Below are 20,442 nucleotides of genomic sequence, written 5' to 3' on the forward strand. Positions count from 1 at the left end.
GACATAAAATATATGTTTTTGTAAAACTGTGTCCCTCGTTACGTGCATCGCCTTCACTCCTTCCCAGCAGCAGCAAGGCACGGCTTATCAGAACCTTTTGACTGCAGCATAACCACTACATGCATCATCTTTTAGCCATAGGTCCTGACTAGAGATGAGCGAACTTACTCGTTTAGGGCAATTTCGCACTCGAGCACCGCTTTTTTCGAGTAACTGACTACTCGGGCGAAAAGATTCGGGGGGCACCGGGGGTGATCCGGGGGTTGCAGAGGGGAGTGGGGGGGGGGGGGGGAGAGCTGGTGCTGCATGCACTTCTCCACCTACTCCTCTCTAGCCGTGTTCTTCACCCCCAGCAGGAGTCCCTGTGGGGGTGATGGAGTTTATCGTGGGACTTCCCCTCCCATAGGGCTACATTATAAAATTACTGTAAATGGGCAAACTTCATTACAGCAAATTAAGCAATTTAAAGGGATTATCCAGGATTAGAAAAACATGGCTGTTTGCACACAAACAGAGCACCACACCTGTTTGTAGGTTGGCTGTGGCATTACAGATCAGGTCTGTCTTTAATGGAGCTGCAATACCAGATACAACCCATAGACAGGAGTGGTGCTGCTTTTGGAAGAAAGCAGCCATGTTATGCTAATCTTGTATGATCTCATTAAAGTGTACCTGAGTTTTCAACAAGTTTTATCAAATACACCTGGCTCTCCTTATCCTCATTTTCTGCTGTTTGGACTCTGTTTCATGTCTGTAAGTCCTTATTTTCAAGTGGTCTTCCCCATTTTTCTGCTGCCTTGCTTTTTGCAATGCACTTACCGGGAGGTGGCGTGTAGCAAGTCTAGCATTCTGCCAGTAGTTCCCTGTCCTGACTTCTTTGCCTTTACTTCCCATGCTGCACTCCATTGTCTCTAGTCCAATCAACAGGGAGGCAGGATATGAATGCCCACCTGTCTGCTTTTTTAGGACGATTCAGGCAGTCAGATGCTTGAAAAAGGCCACGTATAGTGGCTGAAACGCGTTGCAAAATAAACTAGTTATTTCCATATACATTGGAATATTTTTCTCCAGCGAGCGCTGGGGCCATTTTTCTTTCTATCATTTTCCTGAATTTATTGGGTCTCCTTCTTGGGGCACTCAAGGAACCCTGCAGCTCTCCCAATCTGTGGATGTGGAGGAAGAATTTTCATCAAAAATTTTAAGGCGATCTTGGACCGAGAGGTGCTGGCGGGGCCTGTCTTGGAATAAGACCCTGCGCAGTACCGGGTAAGTCCTCATTAAAAATCTTTTATATCTCACTATATATGACCGCAGGAGCGCTACGCTGACCTCTATATATTTTATTTCAGGCAGTCAGAGACATTCTGGCCAAGTGGTGAGTGAATCCAATTTAATGTGTGTGTAATGTGTACACAGACAGACACACGCCCACATGTTATTACAGCCCTAGAGGCAGAGATTGTGGAGATCCTTATCACAGTGTCTGCAGCTCTGTCAGCCTTCAGTCTCTGAGTATTTAGGAGTACCCTTGTGAAGATTGCTCCCCCTTGTTGCTATGAAAACATCCATGTCTTTGTTACTACAGAAGCTTTGTACCTAACCACAGGGAGTGGATTGCAGAGAAGATGGAAGGGAGACCCCTAGTGGCAGCCACTACAAATGTGGATTACAGTGGTAAAGCAACAAAATTATGAAACTAACATAAGCTAGTAGATGAGCAGAAGTTGTCTGAAAAATTAGTGCCCCCTTTAAGCTGTGAAAGTTTGCTTGTGGCTAACGCACATGTGAGATGTGTGTCCTATGGGCAATTCCCAAATGTACTATTATTAGAATTACTCAAGGAACTCATGCTAATAATAGGCCAGCAGGAATCTGCAGAATTCAGCAATCCCCACTGACTACTCTGCAGCTGCCATAGCAGAACTCAGGTTGAGAATTTTCAAGATGAGTGTTTCCTACGCCTGTATGAGCTATAGTGAAGCAAAATGGGTGTAAGTGCTTATTCAGATGGGCATAATTCTTGCCCATGTGCTGTCTGCGGGCGCGACTGACTGCCACCGACCCATTACAGTCAATAGGGCAGGTCAGAAATGTGTTATATATATACAGATGGTCTATGGGAAACAATCGCAGTATGTCCTATTCTGGTTTGATTTCCTGGATCACAGTCGCCCATTCAAGTCAATGGGTGCAGGGAAATAATAAATGGACAAGCACAACGTATACAGGTGCAACAAAAACATACATGAGGATTAGGCCGGCTTCACGTGGCGTAAACGTATTTATGCATGTATTTTTCCTGCGTATTTGTGCGATGGGTGTTGCATTTTTACATGCGTGTGTGCATTTTTTACTGTATTTTTTGCATATGTGCGCATGCAAAATAACACACTAGCTGCTTCCATTGATTTCAATGGGCAATTACATTTAATTAGTTTAATATGTGTTATTTTCGTGCTCATGAACATAGTGGGATGCCATGCCTCTCATGCAAGCCCCACCCACTTCTCAAAAAGACTCCTGGTACGTCTATTCATAACAGTGGACAGAGTGTAATACTTCGTTTAACCTGTGGGGGTGCTGCAAGAAAACTGTACACTTGCTGAGCTAGACGTCCCCATAGATCACAGCTGATTGAGGTGAGTCTGAGAAGTGAGACAACTTGTGATCAGCCTAGTGGCAGATTATATAGTAATAGGGGTGTTTTGGGTAGCTGCCTGGGGTCTGAGGCTTCCAGTCGATCCATGGCTGCTCAAACTACCCTACCATTTTTACAGGCTTCCAGTCATGCAGGAGAGTATGTGGAGCATGTGCAGATTAGGGGGAGACTACAACATCTGATATACAGCTTCTCCTGTGTGAGTGATTGGGTGGGGGCTTAAATACTTTGGTGACTCAGAGGGGGTTTATCACTTTGTGAGGCCATAAAGGGGGTTTTATTACCTTGTTGAGGGTACAGAGAGGAAGTAATAATTTGTTGAGGAAAGAGGGGGCTATGCTGCTTTGTGCGGGCATGAAGGGGCCCTATTACTTTACACAGGCACAGAGGAGCCCTATTACTTTGTGTGGGCATGGAAGGGCTCTATTACTTTGTGGTGGTACAGATGGGGCTCTATTAATTTGTGGTGGTACAGATGGGGCTCTATTAATTTGCAATGGTATAGAGAGTTCTCTATTGCTTTCTGGGGGCATGAAAAAGACTGTATGTAGCTGCATAGAAAGAGCTCTCTTGCTTTGTGGGGGAAAAGAGGGGGCTCTATTGCTTTGTGGGGTCATAGATGGGGTTCTATTGCTTTGTGGGGGCTCTATTGCTTTGTGGGGGAAAAGAGGGGGTTCTATTGCTTTGTGGGGGAATAGAGGGGGCTCTATTGCTTTGTGGGGTCATAGATGGGGTTCTATTGCTTTGTGGGGGCTCTATTGCTTTGTGGGGGCATAGAGGGGGCTCTATTGCTTTCTAGAGGTATAGAGGGGGCTCTATTGCTTTGTAGGGGCATAGAGGGGGTTCTATTGCTTTCTTGGGGCACAGAGGGGGCTCTATTACTTTCTGAAAGTCAACGATAAGTGAACGAATAGTGAATTTGTTCGTTTGAACGAATTTTGAGCGATAACCTTTACGTGTAAATGACCATTAATCTACCGCTGGATCAGCCTATTATCGGAGGACCATCTTCTTATTTACATAGTGATATAGCAGCACCTAGCATGGTTATATTATATCATGCATTTAACGGAACTCATGCACATGACATCGCCATCTTATGGCTCCTTCACATGAGCATGTGCACAATGGTGCGTGACTCATCACAGTGTATTTGCGCTACGAACGAGATTTTTTGCGCACGTATCAGCCAATTTTACTGTACTTTTTGCGCTCACATGGCATGGTTTCTGCGCACGGGATACAACCACGTCCGGATTTAAATCGCTATTTAGCCTAATGAGTTCCAACTCTGCTCTTTTTTTCCAAGGAATTGCGCAGCGTATCACACATCCCGTTACGCATTGTGTACCCTCCACTTCCATGGAAACCTTTGGTGCGCAAATTTGTACAAAAGTAGAGCACGCTGCGTTTTTTCAATTCGCGCACAAGACAAGGAAATGAGAACAAACTCATTGTAATCAATTCTTTGCACGTGTTTATTTTGTACAGTTAAAGGAGCCCTTAAAGTCCTATTATTTTAATGAGACTGTTCGCACTCTGCGCTGCTAGGGTCCACCTTACATTGCACCCTAGTGATTGCACCACTGATTGCACATTTTTAGCCGTTCCCTAATGAGTGACAAAGCCTTATTCTAAGGGGCACAGAACGTTGCTGTTCAGGATTGAGTATGCCAGAGCATTAACTAGAAAACCCGCATATATGGAAATCCTGGATCTAAACAAAAGGCCAAGGAAAGCGTCCAACCTGCAAGCGTGCCAACACTTGTTAACTGCATGTGAACTGGAACGTCCACATCATAAAGGGGGGAAGTCTTGGCCAAACTTTTACATTGCCCTGAGCTGGTCACATCCCTCAAAATCATGAAAAGTCCCAAGTCCTGCCTCCTGCACAACATATGGGGGGGGGGAGCTGCTAGTGAGCCGAGCTGAGAGGCTTCCTCCTCACCAGAGCTGTGCAGCGAGTCGCATTACATGCCTGTTTACCTCTGCGCAGGGCGCAACGTGCACGCAAGGCACCCTGTGTTGTCCCACTAGCAGGGTAAGTACCTGGCGCACTGCTCTGTTCTTCCAGTCTTCCCCTTACTTCTGCTCTCGCATTCTATTCATTGCATCGTCTTAATTTCCCTCTAAAAATCTCCAGACAATAGCCCCGGGAAACGACTTCTCAACTCCTTGGAGTTTTCCGTAGCTTAGGGATGTGAGAAACACGCTGCTCCTTTTCTTGTTTCCTAATGGCAGCGGAATAGTAAAACTAGACTCACGACTCTGGGAAATGTCACAGTTCAGTCTAAGGGTTCCTTCAGACGGACGGATTGGGGCGTACAACAATTGCGCGGACAGTACGCAGAGAATAGAACCCATTGATATCAATGGGTTCGTTCTCATTTCTTTTTTTTAGCACCCGCAAAGGAATAGAACCTTCTCTATTTTCCTACGGATTTGCACATCAATGGTCCCCGTAAAAGAGGTGTGCAAATGCGTGCGCAATATGAAACGGGATGTGCAATACGCTGTGCAAACCCAACGGGAAAAGCACATCCCTGTAAGCGCCTCATTAGCGCTTCTTCAGACAACCGTGTTTGAGCGCGATTTTTATGTCAATTGGTTTGTTCCCATAACGTTTTTGTGCACGCAAAATATAGGACCTGCCCTATCTTTCTATGTATTTCACAGCAAAGGCCCCCATAAAGGTCTATGGGAGGTGCGCAAAATTCTGTGAAAAACGGAACACATGTGGACCTCAGCCTAGCCTTTTAAATTAGTGTGGGGGAGTTTTGCACATGCATGTGCAAAAAGTACAGTACTATGCACCTGTACGCGTGTAAAGCACAGATGTGTTGCACTGCGCTGAGGAAGTGTATTTGCACTTATTTGAAGCCACCTAAAAAAAAAATGCCTTTTTTATGTTTTTTTTTTCCCACAATTTTTGTTTCTTTTTTGCTTTTGTCCTAGTTTTTCACAAGTTTTTTTTGTATCAATGAAACTCTGATCACACATGTAGCTTTTGTAGGAAGTCTGGTATATGAAATGTCTTGTGAGGATGTTTTGGTGCTTATGGGTCATGGCCAAGGCAAATAGTTTTGTATTTCAAAAGGTGGTGTGTAAACTTGTTTTTTTTCCTGACCCCAGGCGCGTCTTTCAAGGGCGAAATTTAATGAGAAAGCAATACTTCTATCATAGAGAAGAAATCTGGGAAACCCCCTTTGGCTAAAAGCTGTGTGACAATTATGGCTACAGGACTTACAAAGTTACAAAAGGCCATTGAAACATTTTAGTATGAACATTTTACCAAAATTTGCATCAAAAAGGAATCAACGAAGTCACCTTGACAACTTTTTGTCAAAGTGCCACCTGAGTCTTAGGGCTCATTCATACGGGCAAATGCAGCTTCAGTGCATGAAAATCGTATGTACAGTATACGTGCGTATTTGGTACGGATGCTTTTTTTTTGTATGTGAGAACCCCCCCATACAACTCAGCCATCATAGAATGCAATGTAAGTCATACGCAATTGCGACTTACCTGCTGCCTGTCTGATTCTGCTGTGCTTTTAGAGCCAAAGCGCAGCTTTGAAACAGACGCATACGTTTTTTCGTAATGCAACTTTTCTGGGACTTGATATTACGAACAAAACTTGCATGAATATACAACCAATTCTTTGCAATGGGTATATTTACCTGCGCTATTTTTCTCTTGCAGCGCCGCTGCGAGGCGGAAAGATCGCAGCATGTTATATTTTCATGCCAGTCTCGCCTGAGAATACAACATGCAGATGTGTAGTCTCCTCCACACCGCAGGCGGACGGAGTGTCCATGCGCTGTGTGATCTGAGTCACGCCTAGGAATGTTGGGCGCGACTCGCTGTCGCCCGTGTGAATGCACCCTCAACCGTGTAGTTTTTATTTGTAGATTCCCCTCTTGGTTTTCGCTTACAAATATTTCTTGCGTTTGTCGTGTTGCAATAACATTGGATTGCAGGCATCTTCTATCATTCTGCATGCTCTCCCACTGCACTGCCCATTGTTTTCAATGAGGCAGACAGCAGCATTGTCGGCCCCATTGAAAGCAATGGCAGAAACTCTGCAATCCTCCAGCGTGGCTGTGACAACCGCAGCAGAGGATCCCTTGATCCCCGAAGTAATGTGAAGCAGTTTTCACATGAAAACGCCTCACATCCTCGGGGATTTCACATGGATGGCGAGCGCTATATTGGGGCGGGATTCACGGCCCCATATTGTGCTCACCTGTGTGAGGTTAGCCTTAGGCTGCATTCACACGAACGTATATCGGCTGGGTTTTCACGCCGAGCCGATATACGTCGTCCTCATCTGCAGGAGGGGGGGGGGGAGGATGGAAGAGCCAGGAGCAGGAACTGAGCTCCCGCCCCCTCTCTGCCTCCTCTCCGCCCCTCTGCACTATTTGCAATGGGGAGAGGCAGGGCGGGGCTAATTCTTAGAACTTAGCCACGCCCCCGTCCCACCTCCTTTCATTGCAAATAGTGCAGAGGAGGCAGAGAGGGGGTAGAGAGGTTGCGGGAGCTCAGAGCACTGCTCCTGGCTCTTCCATTCTCCCCCCCCTGCAGATGAGGACGACGTATATCGGCTCGGCGTGAAAACCGAGCCGATATACGTTCATGTGAATGCAGCCTTATGCTTATTTTAGACGAGCTGATTCTCGTTTGAACGAACAGACAAATTATGTCACTGCTAGATTTTTCTGTATTTTTGGGGAGGCTTGAAATATAAGCCCTACCCCGAAAATAGGCCCTAGCTACATTACCTAGCAGACTCGATCCAGGTCCCTCCCGCTGCTCTCCAAAGCTCCGACGCACTTCTTGCAATCCTCGGATGCCCACAGAAGATCACTTACTGGTTACGGGATTTGTAAATCCCACCTCCAGGAAGTGATGGCTCTGATTGGCTGAGCAGCGCTCGAGAACCAATCAATACAGCGCTCGATGAACCAATGCAATGGCTGTGATTGGTTCTTTGAGCTCTGCATTGATTGGCTGTGTGGTGGTCGAAGAACCAATCATAACCATTGCGTTGTGGAGGCGGGATTTATGAATTGGCCAATCAACATCGTGGCTTCGCATGTCGGAGTTCCAGAGAGCAGCGGGAGGGACCTGGAACAAGCCTGCTAGGTAGACATTCCCTGAAAATAATACCTAGCTCTGCTTTTGGGGCAAAATTTAATATAATTATATAATAATAATTATGTTCTGAGAAACACGGTAGATTTCAAATTCCCAGTGCAATCAATGGGACATGGCAAAAAATTATTAAAGCAAGCAAACACCCTAAAAAAATATGATGCAAACCAGTACAATTTTATTGTGCGACTTCAGAAGACAGCAACGTTTCGGGCAACAAAAAGTCCTTCATCAAGCCAAAAGGGTGGAAAACTTGGGATAATATTTCCTATACAGGGTACTGTATTCTTGTGTTTTTTTGTGGGCGCTTGTTTGCTTTAACCCTTTCCAATCCACTGTTGGACCTCGTCCAACATTGAAATTTCATAGCATAGTTCCCATGTTGGGTGAGGTACAACACATTTTCTAACAGTATGCAGAAGAGAGGTCCATCATCAGAGTTATCTACTGCTTATGCATATTACACTATGCTGGAGAGAGCTCCGACATCAGACCTTCCCTCTGCATACAGTAACATACATATTAACTCACGTTTAATTTTCAATAATCTGCTAATAAAATCATAATGACGTTTTTATGTGTTTTTGTTGAGAGATTCAAAGGAATCCATAACACCGCTTCCCCACCCAAGAGCTGGGGAGTGTGTGGGTGGCAGGGAAATTGGGTTGGGAAGGGTTAATAGTTGTCTAATATAAAGCAATGCTATAGATTTTACGGGTAGGATTGCGCCTGGACATCTGCAATAGAATACAGTAGCAGCAATGTGAGCAAGATCTTGACAGATCTGATTTGCAGCAGATTTAGTTGCAGATCTTCAGCAGATTTCGCCGTTTCAAAAAAATTCAAATTTAAAGGGTGAAATCTTCAGATCTGCACCAAAATCTGAGACAAAATCCGTAGCAAACCAGCTGAGTATCGTGCAGTTTTTCCCATTGGGGCCGGTGATGTGAGAGCATGCAGTGAGATAGAACGTGCCGTGATTTGTTTCCTGCATAGCATCGCATTGTGGTGCCATGCAGAAAAACATTACTCATGAATGGGGTTCATCAGAGGCAATGAAGCTCCCGGGCCCCGATTCAAAACTTGTAAAAGGGCCCCCAACCATAATGCTTTTCTCATAGTACTGGGTTCCCTATATGGAGAAGAAAGGCCTTATGGGCCCCCTAAGGCTCCTCGGCCCGGGTGCAACCGCATCCCCTGCATCCTCTATAGTTACGCCCCTGGGGTTCATATTTCTGTGTCTTGAAACGCACACATCTTGCTTCATTTTGACGCCCGTGTGCCTGTGGTGTATGGACTGATTGTTCAACAGGGAGGTGTTTCCCCAGCCAGCCAATTAACCATAATTGAAGTATATGCATTCTGGGCCCGCCTCTACATGGGTGCTGGTTATTTTCCTGCCTGAGGTGTCTGATGTGGCAGCGGTCGTCTATAGCTAAGCACCTGTGATGATATTTTTACTGTGAGGTTTATTTACCTTTGCTTAGCTCATATATATTTAATATTTCCATCTTATATATGCTTCCCTATCCTCTAACTGGAGGCAGCCTTAGGTCCCCTTGGTTCGAGACGTGGGGCCAGGACGATCACCGTACTTTTAGGCAAGGCCTCACCAAGCCAAAGTTTGCTAGTGTGTTCCCATTCCTATATTGGTGTTTACCACGTGTTGATGTCTTAATTCATGCATATGTTGGTCTATTGGGGACATTAAAGGGGCTTTATCATTAAAAAAAATTCAATACTTACCTATTCCTCCCCTTCTTACCACATCTTCTCCTCACCTATCTTCTCCTGGCTACTCCAGTCCCCAGGGTCATTGCTAAACAAGGAAATGGGGAACAGTCTATCCTACAAGGGTTTGGAGAAAGGATCAAACAACCAGTAGGTCACCTTATTACATGAGCAGGCGAGAGGAGTGCGAACTTCATTTGATTTTTATTGTGGACCCATGTTCCTCCATGCACCATATCAATATTCCACCTGCACTCCGCACTGTAAAATCTCGCCATATTTCAGTTACAACTAGAGATGAGCGAACGTACTCATTTAGGGCAATTTCGCAATCGAGCACCGCTTTTTTCGAGTAACTGACTACTCGGGCGAAAAGATTCGGGGGGCGCCGAGGGGCGGCGTGGGGGAGCGGGGGGTAGCAGTGGGGAACAGGGGGGGGGGTCTCTCTCTCCCCCCCCCCACTCCCCTCTGCAACCCCCCGCTCACCCCCGGCGCCCCCCGAATCTTTTCGCCCAAGTAGTCAGTTACTCAAAGAAAGTGGTGCTCGATTGCGAAATCGCCCTAAAGGAGTACGTTCGCTCATCTCTAGTTACAACACATCTGTTTGCCTGTTCTGAAGTAGTAGAGAAACTACTCTTTTTGCAACAAAAAAGACCATAATTACCATGTGACACTAATTTGGCCAAGATAATTTTTTCATGAAATATAGTTCATTGAAGCATGACACGCTGATGATCTTATGACTGGGGGTGGGGTGGGGGGTTCCATCTTCAGCAGTACTTTATATTTTTCATTTATGTATTTCTATTACCAGTTTGCTATCACAGGGATGTGTAATATTGAGTGGGAAGACACAATAAAAAAATGCATATCGGTGGAACTTTTTGGCCAACTGAAATCAGGAACCTATGAGTAACATTTTCTTAGCAGTAATGAAAATGTGTCCTGTTGAACGATCATCTGGTGAACAGCTCGCCTGCTCTCGATTGATTTAGAAGAGATTGGGGAATAGCATAATAACTGCCAGACACTTATGATTTGAGCATCGATTGACACACGTGTGGCTAAGCGCTCATTTCATTTTTTTAATGAAGGAAGAAAGATAGCTAAGTTCATCCTCATAGGTAGGTGGGCTGCACATCTTCCTGTTCACACGGGTAGTGAACAGGAAGATGTTTTATGCTTACTCAAACAAGCTGATCAGCCAACCAAGAAGTTGATCAACGACTTTTGCTCATTTACTGATTGGTGGTCCCTTTGTAAGGTCCATTTGTTGGGCGAACATGTTTTCTGAGCAACACTCTGGGTCAAGGATCAGCCCATAGTAACATAGTATGTAAGGCCGAATGAAGACAATGTCCATCTAGTTCAGCCTGTTTATCCTCCTATGTTGTTGATCCAGAGAAAGGCAAAAACCCCAAGAGGCAGGAGGCAATTAAAAGGACCATTAAGGGCTGCTTACCTGGTAGGGCACAAAAAAAAATTTGGCAGGTAATAACCCAAACCAACCTCTGCAATCCGTCTTTCCATTGATGGCAAGAGCCAGACCTCTCTGCCAAGTCCTGATAGACCTTAGGTCGTTGGTGGCTCTTGAGAAATTTGTAAGGATCTGCCAAAAAGGCTTATGCATCACCAGTATGGTTTCAAAACACCATACTATTACACCACATGTAATAAAAATATTTATTTTCTGCTTCACTGATAGTTTTGTCTAGAGTTACTGCTATTGAAATTTTGTGAGCATATCAGGCTTCAATGCCCGTCAACCATGTGACCCATGTTGCTTGTCATCAAGTCAACAAATATGCCGTATCCTAGGATCAGCTCCACTAATTCATGGCATGAATGCCGATCCGATCTCCATTTTGGTTTATAGATTGGCTCACAATCCACTCTTCATTTTGGTTTATAGAGGGGGGGTCCTGAGCAGGGAATCTCCTGTATACAGGCTCAGTTTTTAGGGGGTGGCAAATCGGGCAATTACATGGAGCCCTCATCTCTTACTTAGTAGGACCTTTAGGTGAAATGCAGACTTGCCATTGACCTCTTTACTGCCTTAGGCTGCCAGGGAATGCAAAATTGCACCTTTCACTGCATCAGACCCCCCAAAATTAACACTTTATGCAAAATGATTGCTAAAACTGTCAATCTTTCAATCATTTGAAAGATTGTCTTTGTGTGTAAATGGGTCATTAGTCTGTGAACAACTAATGAGCAATAAGCTTTCAAACAACCCTCGTGCAGAGGTTACAGCATCTTTTCTGAGCGACCATTTGAGCAATTGTTGCTTAGTGTAAAGGAACCCCTAATCAGTGATAGACAACCCCTTTAAGTGTAGATACTTGAATCCTACATACATTGGAAAGGTAACTGCACATCTCTCTACCACTCGGAGGTTACTTGTGATGAAGCTGTACATGATAAGTGAAAGTGATATTAAAAAAGTCACAATTAAATCACCAAGGAAGTAAAGCATTTGGTGAATGCATTATTTGAAGTTTGCTGTTGTGTTCCCATTGTCTTCTTGGAGAGGTGATTTTTGAATGCGATAAAGCCGGTGTAGAATTTGCATACGAAACCTGAAAAGTCTCTCAGAAACATTTCCTCCTAGAATAAAAGATTGCAAGTAAATATAAGTCTTTGCGTCATCCCCTTTTTATCTATTTGTTAACCAGCTGCCCTCTACTTTGGAATGGAGAATTTACCTAACTGGCAGCAACAAGCCTTGCCGCAGCGGTCATGGTATCTTGCAGATATAAGTAATCAAAGAATAGCTTGACATGAAAGGACAACTCAAGGACATATACGTACATTCTATAGGAAAGTGAAGACAACCCTTCATGAAGCTGAAGATGACTGCCAGGGTCTGGTAGATACAGTCAGGCATACATGTCTACTGTGAGGTATTAATGGGGTTGTCTACCATGAAGAACACCTTCTCCTGCTTGTAGGTACCTGTTTCATGGCAACTAGTTCATCGGCTATTATCAGGGGCATATATACTGCAGAGGCGGATCATGCGGCTGCTATGGAACCCATAGATAGAGGGGGCATAGTGATGTTTGGTTCCACCCACTTTTCTATTGGGCGGCTGGAATCAGTGCAGGACTCGAATTCTGCTCTTCAGTGGGACTGAATTGCTTGAACACAAGGAGGTTGGGAAATTTAAAGAGTACGTGCACTTTGACTTCGGAGCGCACCTGCTCCGTTCACCATTTTCAGCTCCTTCGAGTACCTGAAGATGGCCCCATGTAGCCTAGTATAGTGCTTCTATACCACTATATGGGACTGTCTTCAGCTGCCGGAAGGAGCTGAAAAAGGTTGATGGAGCAGGAGCACTCCGAAGTCAAAGTGTAGGTACTCTGTAATGGTCATGGAAGGGAAAACAAACACCAGACCCTTCTGTCCTCGGCGCCAAAAACCAATCTCTTTAATAAGAAGCCAACTTTTAACTTTGCAATGTGGCCCCTCTCTTCTATGTACGCCGCTGGCTTTTGCCTACGGGAGAGATTACCATGTCCTCTACAGCATGCTAGCATTTCATTTTCCCAGGAAGATGTACAAAGGTCAACAATATTACAATCAAATTTTGTCTCATATTGCAATTGTCTCTCCTCCTCCACCTCCTCACAATTTTATAATTGGCTGTAAGACTTCTGGCTACAGCAGGAGCCCCACTCTGTTAGTCTTAACCACTGGATAATGGCACAGATTCTGAGAAATCCCCAGGTATTGCTTGTTTCAGGAACATGTCCTGCAGATTGACTAAATGTATGGGCAAATGTGTCATTGTCCTGTATCATTCATCTTTAGGTATAGTGGACTGAAGGTACTTCCTCCTACTCTGTAACTGCTCCTTTTCTTACTTAAATTAAAACTCTACAACTTCTGGCTTTTTAAGTGGGGTAGACCATAGCTTTATTAACTTTTAACAATCAAACATTCTTTAACCTTATAAAACTCTTTCCATGCTTTATCATAAAACCCATCTTCTTTTTTAAAATCCGTAAGCCCCAATCTCCTTGGGCTTGCTAACTACCCTTGGTCAGTACCCTTGTTGCATGGAAAGACCTTCCACCTGTCCCAGCAGTCGTGACAACTTCCAGAACTCCTCATCTCGTCCTTCCTTAAATCCAAAGGCATCCTAACCGAAATCCACATCTGGGGGTACCGGAACGTTCTTTATCCATTGTCCTCTTCTTTCTTCTTCTTTACCTTGCCTCTTCCTCCCGTATCTCCACCTTTTCCCCTCTACTGGTCGCTTTCCCCTTCCTAGCTAAACCCCTCACCCTCCAGTCCCTGGCAGCTTCGTTAAAGCACTCTGCTGCCTTTAAGACAGGAGGTACTTTCTCCTACTCTATAACCGCTCCCTTTCTTACTTAAATTAAAACTTCACAACTTCTGGCTTTTGAAGTGGGGTAGACCACAGCTTTATTAACTTTTAACAATCAAACACTCTTTATCCCTATAAAACCTTTTCCATGCTTTATCCTAAAACCCATCTTCTTTTTCAAAATCCACAAGGGCGTCCGTAAGCCCCAATCTCCTCGGGCTTGCTAACTACCCGTGGCCATTATCCTTGTTGCATGGAAAGACCTTCCGCCACTAAGGATGTGTCATTCCCCCTATGACGCACTCCGCCCCACCCTACCAGCCTGCACCAATGCAGCTTCCAGGCCATACTGCAAGACGGAGAGAAAAATGTCCAACCCAATATCGTTGAGGTGCACTATATCCTCCTTCAAAACATCCCACTCCTTAGCCTTTAATTCCCAATGGCGAACTGCTATTCCCCCTAGTGACTGAACAAACTTTGAAATTTTTGCGTTGACCACTTTCCAAACTCTGTCAATAGCCTCCAGATTCCTTGCACCTCTCCAGACTCTTCTTCCGACAATATCGGACCACACCAGTACCATTTTGTTATGGCAAAAATATATGGCCGTTTAGGGAAAGCGGCGTGTACCTTGTGAATGACGTCATATGACCCATGCTATGGCGATAGCCTGATGAGGGACAGCAGAGTGTACCGTAAGACTGAAGTCTAGGTGACCCGTGCAGTAGGGCTGCCACACCTAGAGTTCAGTACGTCATATAACGGAGGAATTAAATGACAGAGCCCACACAGTTATGGATTCATCAAAGAATTCCCAACAAATTGATGTCGGGCATCTTTATTTATAGCCCCCTTACATTGGGGTCGCAGCATCATTGGACAATTAACTATGCACGTTTATTGGTTAGTTTCCAATCCAACATTTCTCATAGGTCAACTTAACCCTTCTTCATGTCCATTGGCTACATCTCATTAATCCAAGAAATATCATAGTTCTTTGCACAGTTCTCAATCCGAACTCTGATTGGTTACTTCTCAGACATTACATGGCATTCACTGGATACATTCTGATTATTCATTTGCATACCTTCCAGAAACGTCCAAGTCAGCAGTGAATAACCTCTTGACGGATTGTTGAGAGGCCCAAGTAGCTCGAAGCTCTTATCTTATCTCAACATATGTCTCCCCTAGCTAAGAATATGGTCACACAATCTGTGCAATACATTTTATGATGATTCTGTGGTGTAATATTTCAAATATCACTTGTGTACATATATCTAACATACCAGACAGCATTTACCTGGACCTTGGTTACTTGCTCCTTAAGAGAACAGCAACGTACATGATTTATTCTTACATCATGTATATACTCACACAATATGTTACTTGATATGTCAACTCCTAAAGCCTCACAAACTATATTCTAACTCCTAAAGTTTACATTTCTGAGAAATACAACACTTTATTATCTTCCCGATCAGCCCTATTACTGCTACTCTTAATATTTCAATATATGTTAACCCAAAGACACATATACAATTTTATTATCATGACACAAATATGTATTCTGCATTGTTTCCACAGTTTTGAGATCACTTCTGCTGTCCTACTATGTTATACCATGCAAACCACTTACTCTCCTTCCGACCCCAAATTAAACTATCCTACAGGGGCAGGTTGCCTTACCTAACACTGGGAGAAGGGCATAAATGCCTTGCGCTCTTTTCAGGAAACCCCACCCTTTACCCATACAAGGTAACACCCCATAGGGCATCCCCTCGCTGGAACCTATGGCAGCTATGCTATCCCTGGGTAGGAGAAGGAGCATGCGTGTGTCTTCATGAGACAAGCAGAAGCAGAACACAACATTGTAGAGAGGTGTTTGAAAAACACATTTCAAAGTACAGTCCATCTTTGTTCAGCTGTCCATAATTCATGCAGAATGCACTCTTTGTAAGCGAACAGTACTTGCTGCTTTGCTCTATGGCTCAATAGCTTCATAGGTCAAGTCAACCAGTATGATAGCCATCATGGAGATTTCCCCTTGGAGATGATACTGGAGGGACAACAATTCCACAATGTTAGAAGAACACATAGAAATATTAGACCTTTTAAAGTTTTAATTGTCTGTGTCTCAATGTGTGATTTTGTAAGTGTTTTTCATCGATCTGATAGTATTTCTTCACAAAGGCTCATTATTGGTCATTAAGTTAGACTGAGTATGTATATATATATATATATATATATATATATATATATATATATATATATATATATATATATATCTCAACCTACATTCTATAGCATTAACACTAATATTTAAGCAAATTAGGCTGAGCAGCTAAGCTGGCATTTTAAAATTCTTAACACAATTTATCACAATCCAAACATTAAACACTGAGGAGAATAAATGGATGGCATCCACTGGACCTGTAGATTTACTGCCTGGGCCTCATTTGCTCTGGCCTGAGATCATATCAGTGAAGTTCAGTACTCCCACTGCAATACCTATTGCTTCCAGTAGGGTGTCATACCATTTCCCCTTCCCCATTATTATTATTATGAGGATAAGTATTACATTTATTTTACATAGGATACAATGATACATGATTACTCTCCTGCCCCGGTCACTCTCTGGCAGTGACCAGCACGAACCCAGTTTGTTTTCCCTTCAGGCTTCACTGAAGTGGCTGTTGTCATCAGAACATGTTTCCAATTTCTGGCTCCAGAACATGTGTTGTATACACGGAGTCAGGATCTGGAAGGGAAGCAAACACTGGTTTATGCATCAAATAAAAATGTTTCTACAGGGCCTGGACAGTTCCAGAGAAAGTACCATACTGTATCTGCAACTGCTGCTAAAAGTACCGCCCTGTACTGGAAGCTAATCCAAAGGGGATACAATGCAGAAGGAAGGGTGGCAGGGAGTGTGAAAAGCCGTTATTTCTATTGTCTCTGGTATCCCATACCCATAAAATTACCTCGTTCAACAATTTGGCTGCTACCTCTGTAGTGGCAAAACGATATCTGATTGGACAGGCCTTAAAGGGGTTGTCCCGTGCCGAAACGTTTTTTTTTTTTTTTCAACAGCCCCCCCGTTCGGCGCGAGACAAACCCGATGCAGGGGTTAAAAAAGAACACCGCACAGCGCTTACCTGAATCCCCGCGCTCCGGTGACTTCTTACTTACCTGCTGAAGATGGCCGCCGGGATCTTCTCCCTTGGTGGACCGCAGGGCTTCTGTGCGGTCCATTGCCGATTCCAGCCTCCTGATTGGCTGGAATCGGCACGTGACGGGGCGGAGCTACCAGGAGCCGGTCTCCGGCACGAGCGGCCCCATTCAGAAAACAAGAAGACCGGACTGCGCAAGCGCGTCTAATCCGGCGATTAGACGCTGAAAATTAGACAGCTCCATGGAAACGAGGACGCTAGCAACGGAGCAGGTAAGTGAAAAACTTCTGATAACTTCTGTATGGCTCATAATTAATGCACAATGTACATTACAAAGTGCATTAATATGGCCATACAGAAGTGTATAGACCCACTTGTTTTCGCGGGACAACCCCTTTAACGTTTACAGATAAGCTGTCAACATAGATATGGCATAATATATATACATATATATACAAATTTGCAACCTTTAGAAGTGGGTAGAGCGGCCCAGGTGTGTGCCTCTGTACTGCCTTCACTACTCTCCCTATGTATGTAAAGCATAGGTCATATGCTCCTGGGTATACCTGGCTGCGACCGTGCTGAATCCAGGAACAATCCAATGTTGAGACACGAGGTTTCACATATCAGTCTTTGACTGGTGTGTTTCTCCGTGTGCACAATGGGCCATCATTGAGTAGAGGGCAAAAGATATAATCAGTGGTCTCTTCCCACAGGCCGGCATCCGTCTGGCTTGCCCCTGCCTTTGTCCAGCGGCTCAGTTATCAAGCTCACTGGAGGGGCCGGGGTTACAGGTTTGGACGTTGACCTAACCCTCTTCCCTAGGTCTTACCACAGCTGCCTTGGCAGCAGTGCCCACACGTGCATTTCCTTTTGCTTCTATTCAGTAGGCAACATAAGAGCCTGCATGTTAGGCCGTAATCTGTGTATATGTCTGCCTTACCCTCCGCCACTCTACATGCTTCGGTCAGGGCCTTCACTTCCACCTCCTGTGCTGACAGATGAGGTGGAAATGGTTCTGCCTTTGTTACCTCATTCTGTGTGAAAACTGCATACCGCTGTACCTGCCATCCTGCCATTTTCCTGGTATCCTCAGTAAAGATGAGCGAGTATACTCCCTAAAGGTAATTGCTCGAGCGAGCATTGCCTTTAGCGAGTATCTCCCCCGCTCAAGACTGCAGGTTCGGGTGCAGGAGCTGCAGGGGAGAGCGGGGCGGAACAGAGGGGAGATCTCTCTCTCCCTCTTCCCCCCCCCCCCCCGCTCCCTCCTGCTGACAGCCGCTACTCACCGCTCCCCCGAGCCGGCACCCGAACCTGCAGTCTTGAGCGGGGGAGATATTCGCTAAAGGCAATGCTCGCTCGAGCAATTGCCTTTAGCGAGTATACTCGCTCATCTCTAATCCTCAGCCATCTACAAAACAAAACTTGAAATCTGGGTTAGCCATCGTTCATCATTTTACATATTCAAACCCCTCAGTTTCTTGTGACATGAGGGTAATGCGGTCAGGTGACGGGTGCATAATTATTTAGTACTCATGTTAACAGTATTTCCTAGCACAGGTGAAATACTAATTTACCAAGGGCGTTATATGCATCATTCTGTCTGGTCAGCTAAAACTAAGTGCCTATATTGTAATGCTGACATTGTGTTCTTACCAAAACCGTCACTGTCCAGCAGTGGCCACCTACTGGTTGTGAGAGAGGCAGAAAACAAAATATATAAACCATATACACATATTATAGAGATATGCAGTTACTAAATGTGAAGGGAAATTCTATCAACAGCTCCGATAACAGCAAAACATATAAGGCCTCGGTCAGACGACCGTTTTTTGCCGCGATTTGCAGATGCGCATGCGATCTGCGCATATATAGAACCATTGCTTCGCAATGGGATCGGTCACATGTCCGCTTTTTATGCGGATGTCCGATAAATCATAGGACACGAGGAATCGCATATCGCGCCTATCTGCGCTCTGCGATTCCTTGTGTTCTATATATGCGCTCAATGGGGCCGGAGGCAGCAGCGCCGACCCCATTGAAAACATATACTATAAAGATCATTCTCCTCTGCCACAGCTGTAACAGAGAAGAACGATGTTCGCCCATTGAATTCAATGGAGCCGGCAATACAGCCGGCTCCATTGAAAGCAATGGGCTGCCGGCGAGTGCGGCATGAATTTTCGGGAATTTTCATGAATTCATGAATGGGTGAGTGAGAGCTGCCTCTGATTGGTGAGGGCTGTGACCAATCAGAGGCAGCCCATTCAGCAGGCGGGGATTTAAAATCCCCGCCTGCTGAATACTACACAGAGCAGTTCAGGAGAACTGCCGGCCGGCCGCGGCTGAACTCCGGCTGCAGGGACAAGGTGAGTATATATATTTTTTTTATTTTTACACATTTTTGGATGGTTTTCAGGGAAGGGCTTATATGTTTAAGCCCTTCCCGAAAATTCATCCTGCGCTCGTCGGCAGCCCATTGCTTTCAATGGAGCCGGCTGTATTGCCGGCTCCATTGAATTTCAATGGGCAGACAGCGCTCCTTTGATCGGGCCCGTTTCGCTGAAAACGCTGCTAGCTGCAGATTTTTCGGCGAATCGTCGGCCCGGTCACACGATTTGCGAATGCGCATCCGTCATGCGATCCGCAAATCGCGGCAAAAAACGGTCGTCTGACCGAGGCCTAATACTGCATTCTGAACACATTATGTAAGAGGGCAGCGGTTGGTGGTCTCTGTATGCAGATGTCTCACCAGTACAGCAGGGTAACAAGTTAGTGATATTAACCCTTTATGCTGGACCGTAAGCTGTCTATACAGCGTCCTATATCTTCGCCCAATCTCTCTCAGCTGTGTTATAGTCTCTCTCTTTTCCTGGATGTCTAGTGTCGGAGCATAAAGTTGCTTGCGAAGATTCTCATTGTCAATGTTAACTTGTATAAACTCTGTACACTGCTCCAGTCCAGTAACGGTGTACGTATGCGAAGATGTTCTGTCATCTGTCACTACTGTGTCTCTATTGTCTAAGTTATCGACATTCTTATAAGTCAATCTATTGCAATCAGCGCATCTGACAGGGGTGCTTACTGTCTCCTGGATTATCTGCCTAGTGGGCGTTTGAACACATACTTCCCCGCCCTTCACATTTCCCAGTGAGCCTTCCATGATCCACCTGGTTATTACTAAGCCTCAGGTGTGTCCTGCAAAATCATGTACAAATGTCATCACATAGGTGGATGCTCCCCCCCCCCCCCCCCCCTTTGTCTATGCACAGCTGTCTGGGGCTGATACCACCCCAGTGCCGTCACGACGGGTCACTAGGTAAAAAGATCCACCTCCGTCTTGTACCCTATGGGGCTGATACCACCCCAAAGTAACCAAGATGGGTGATGAT

The 20,442-nt window shown here is 45.0% G+C and overlaps 1 protein-coding gene across 4 annotated transcripts in view; it reads left to right on the forward strand.

The window, feature by feature from the left end:
- The window catches only part of LOC136626222 (prominin-1-A-like), a 120,555-nt gene that overhangs the window by 14,747 nt on the left and 85,366 nt on the right, over positions 1-20,442 (forward strand). For 3 of the 4 annotated variants that reach the window (XR_010792643.1, XM_066601080.1, XM_066601083.1), the window contains exon 1: positions 4,594-4,700. The exons of the other annotated variant lie outside the window; for it this stretch is intronic. The gene's annotated coding sequence lies outside the window, so the exon portion shown is untranslated. Of the gene's footprint in view, positions 1-4,593; positions 4,701-20,442 lie in introns of those variants that run through there. 4 annotated transcript variants of the gene reach the window in all.

This window comes from Eleutherodactylus coqui, chromosome 4 (genome assembly GCF_035609145.1).
Source record: "Eleutherodactylus coqui strain aEleCoq1 chromosome 4, aEleCoq1.hap1, whole genome shotgun sequence".
NCBI classification, from domain to species: Eukaryota; Metazoa; Chordata; class Amphibia; order Anura; family Eleutherodactylidae; genus Eleutherodactylus; species Eleutherodactylus coqui.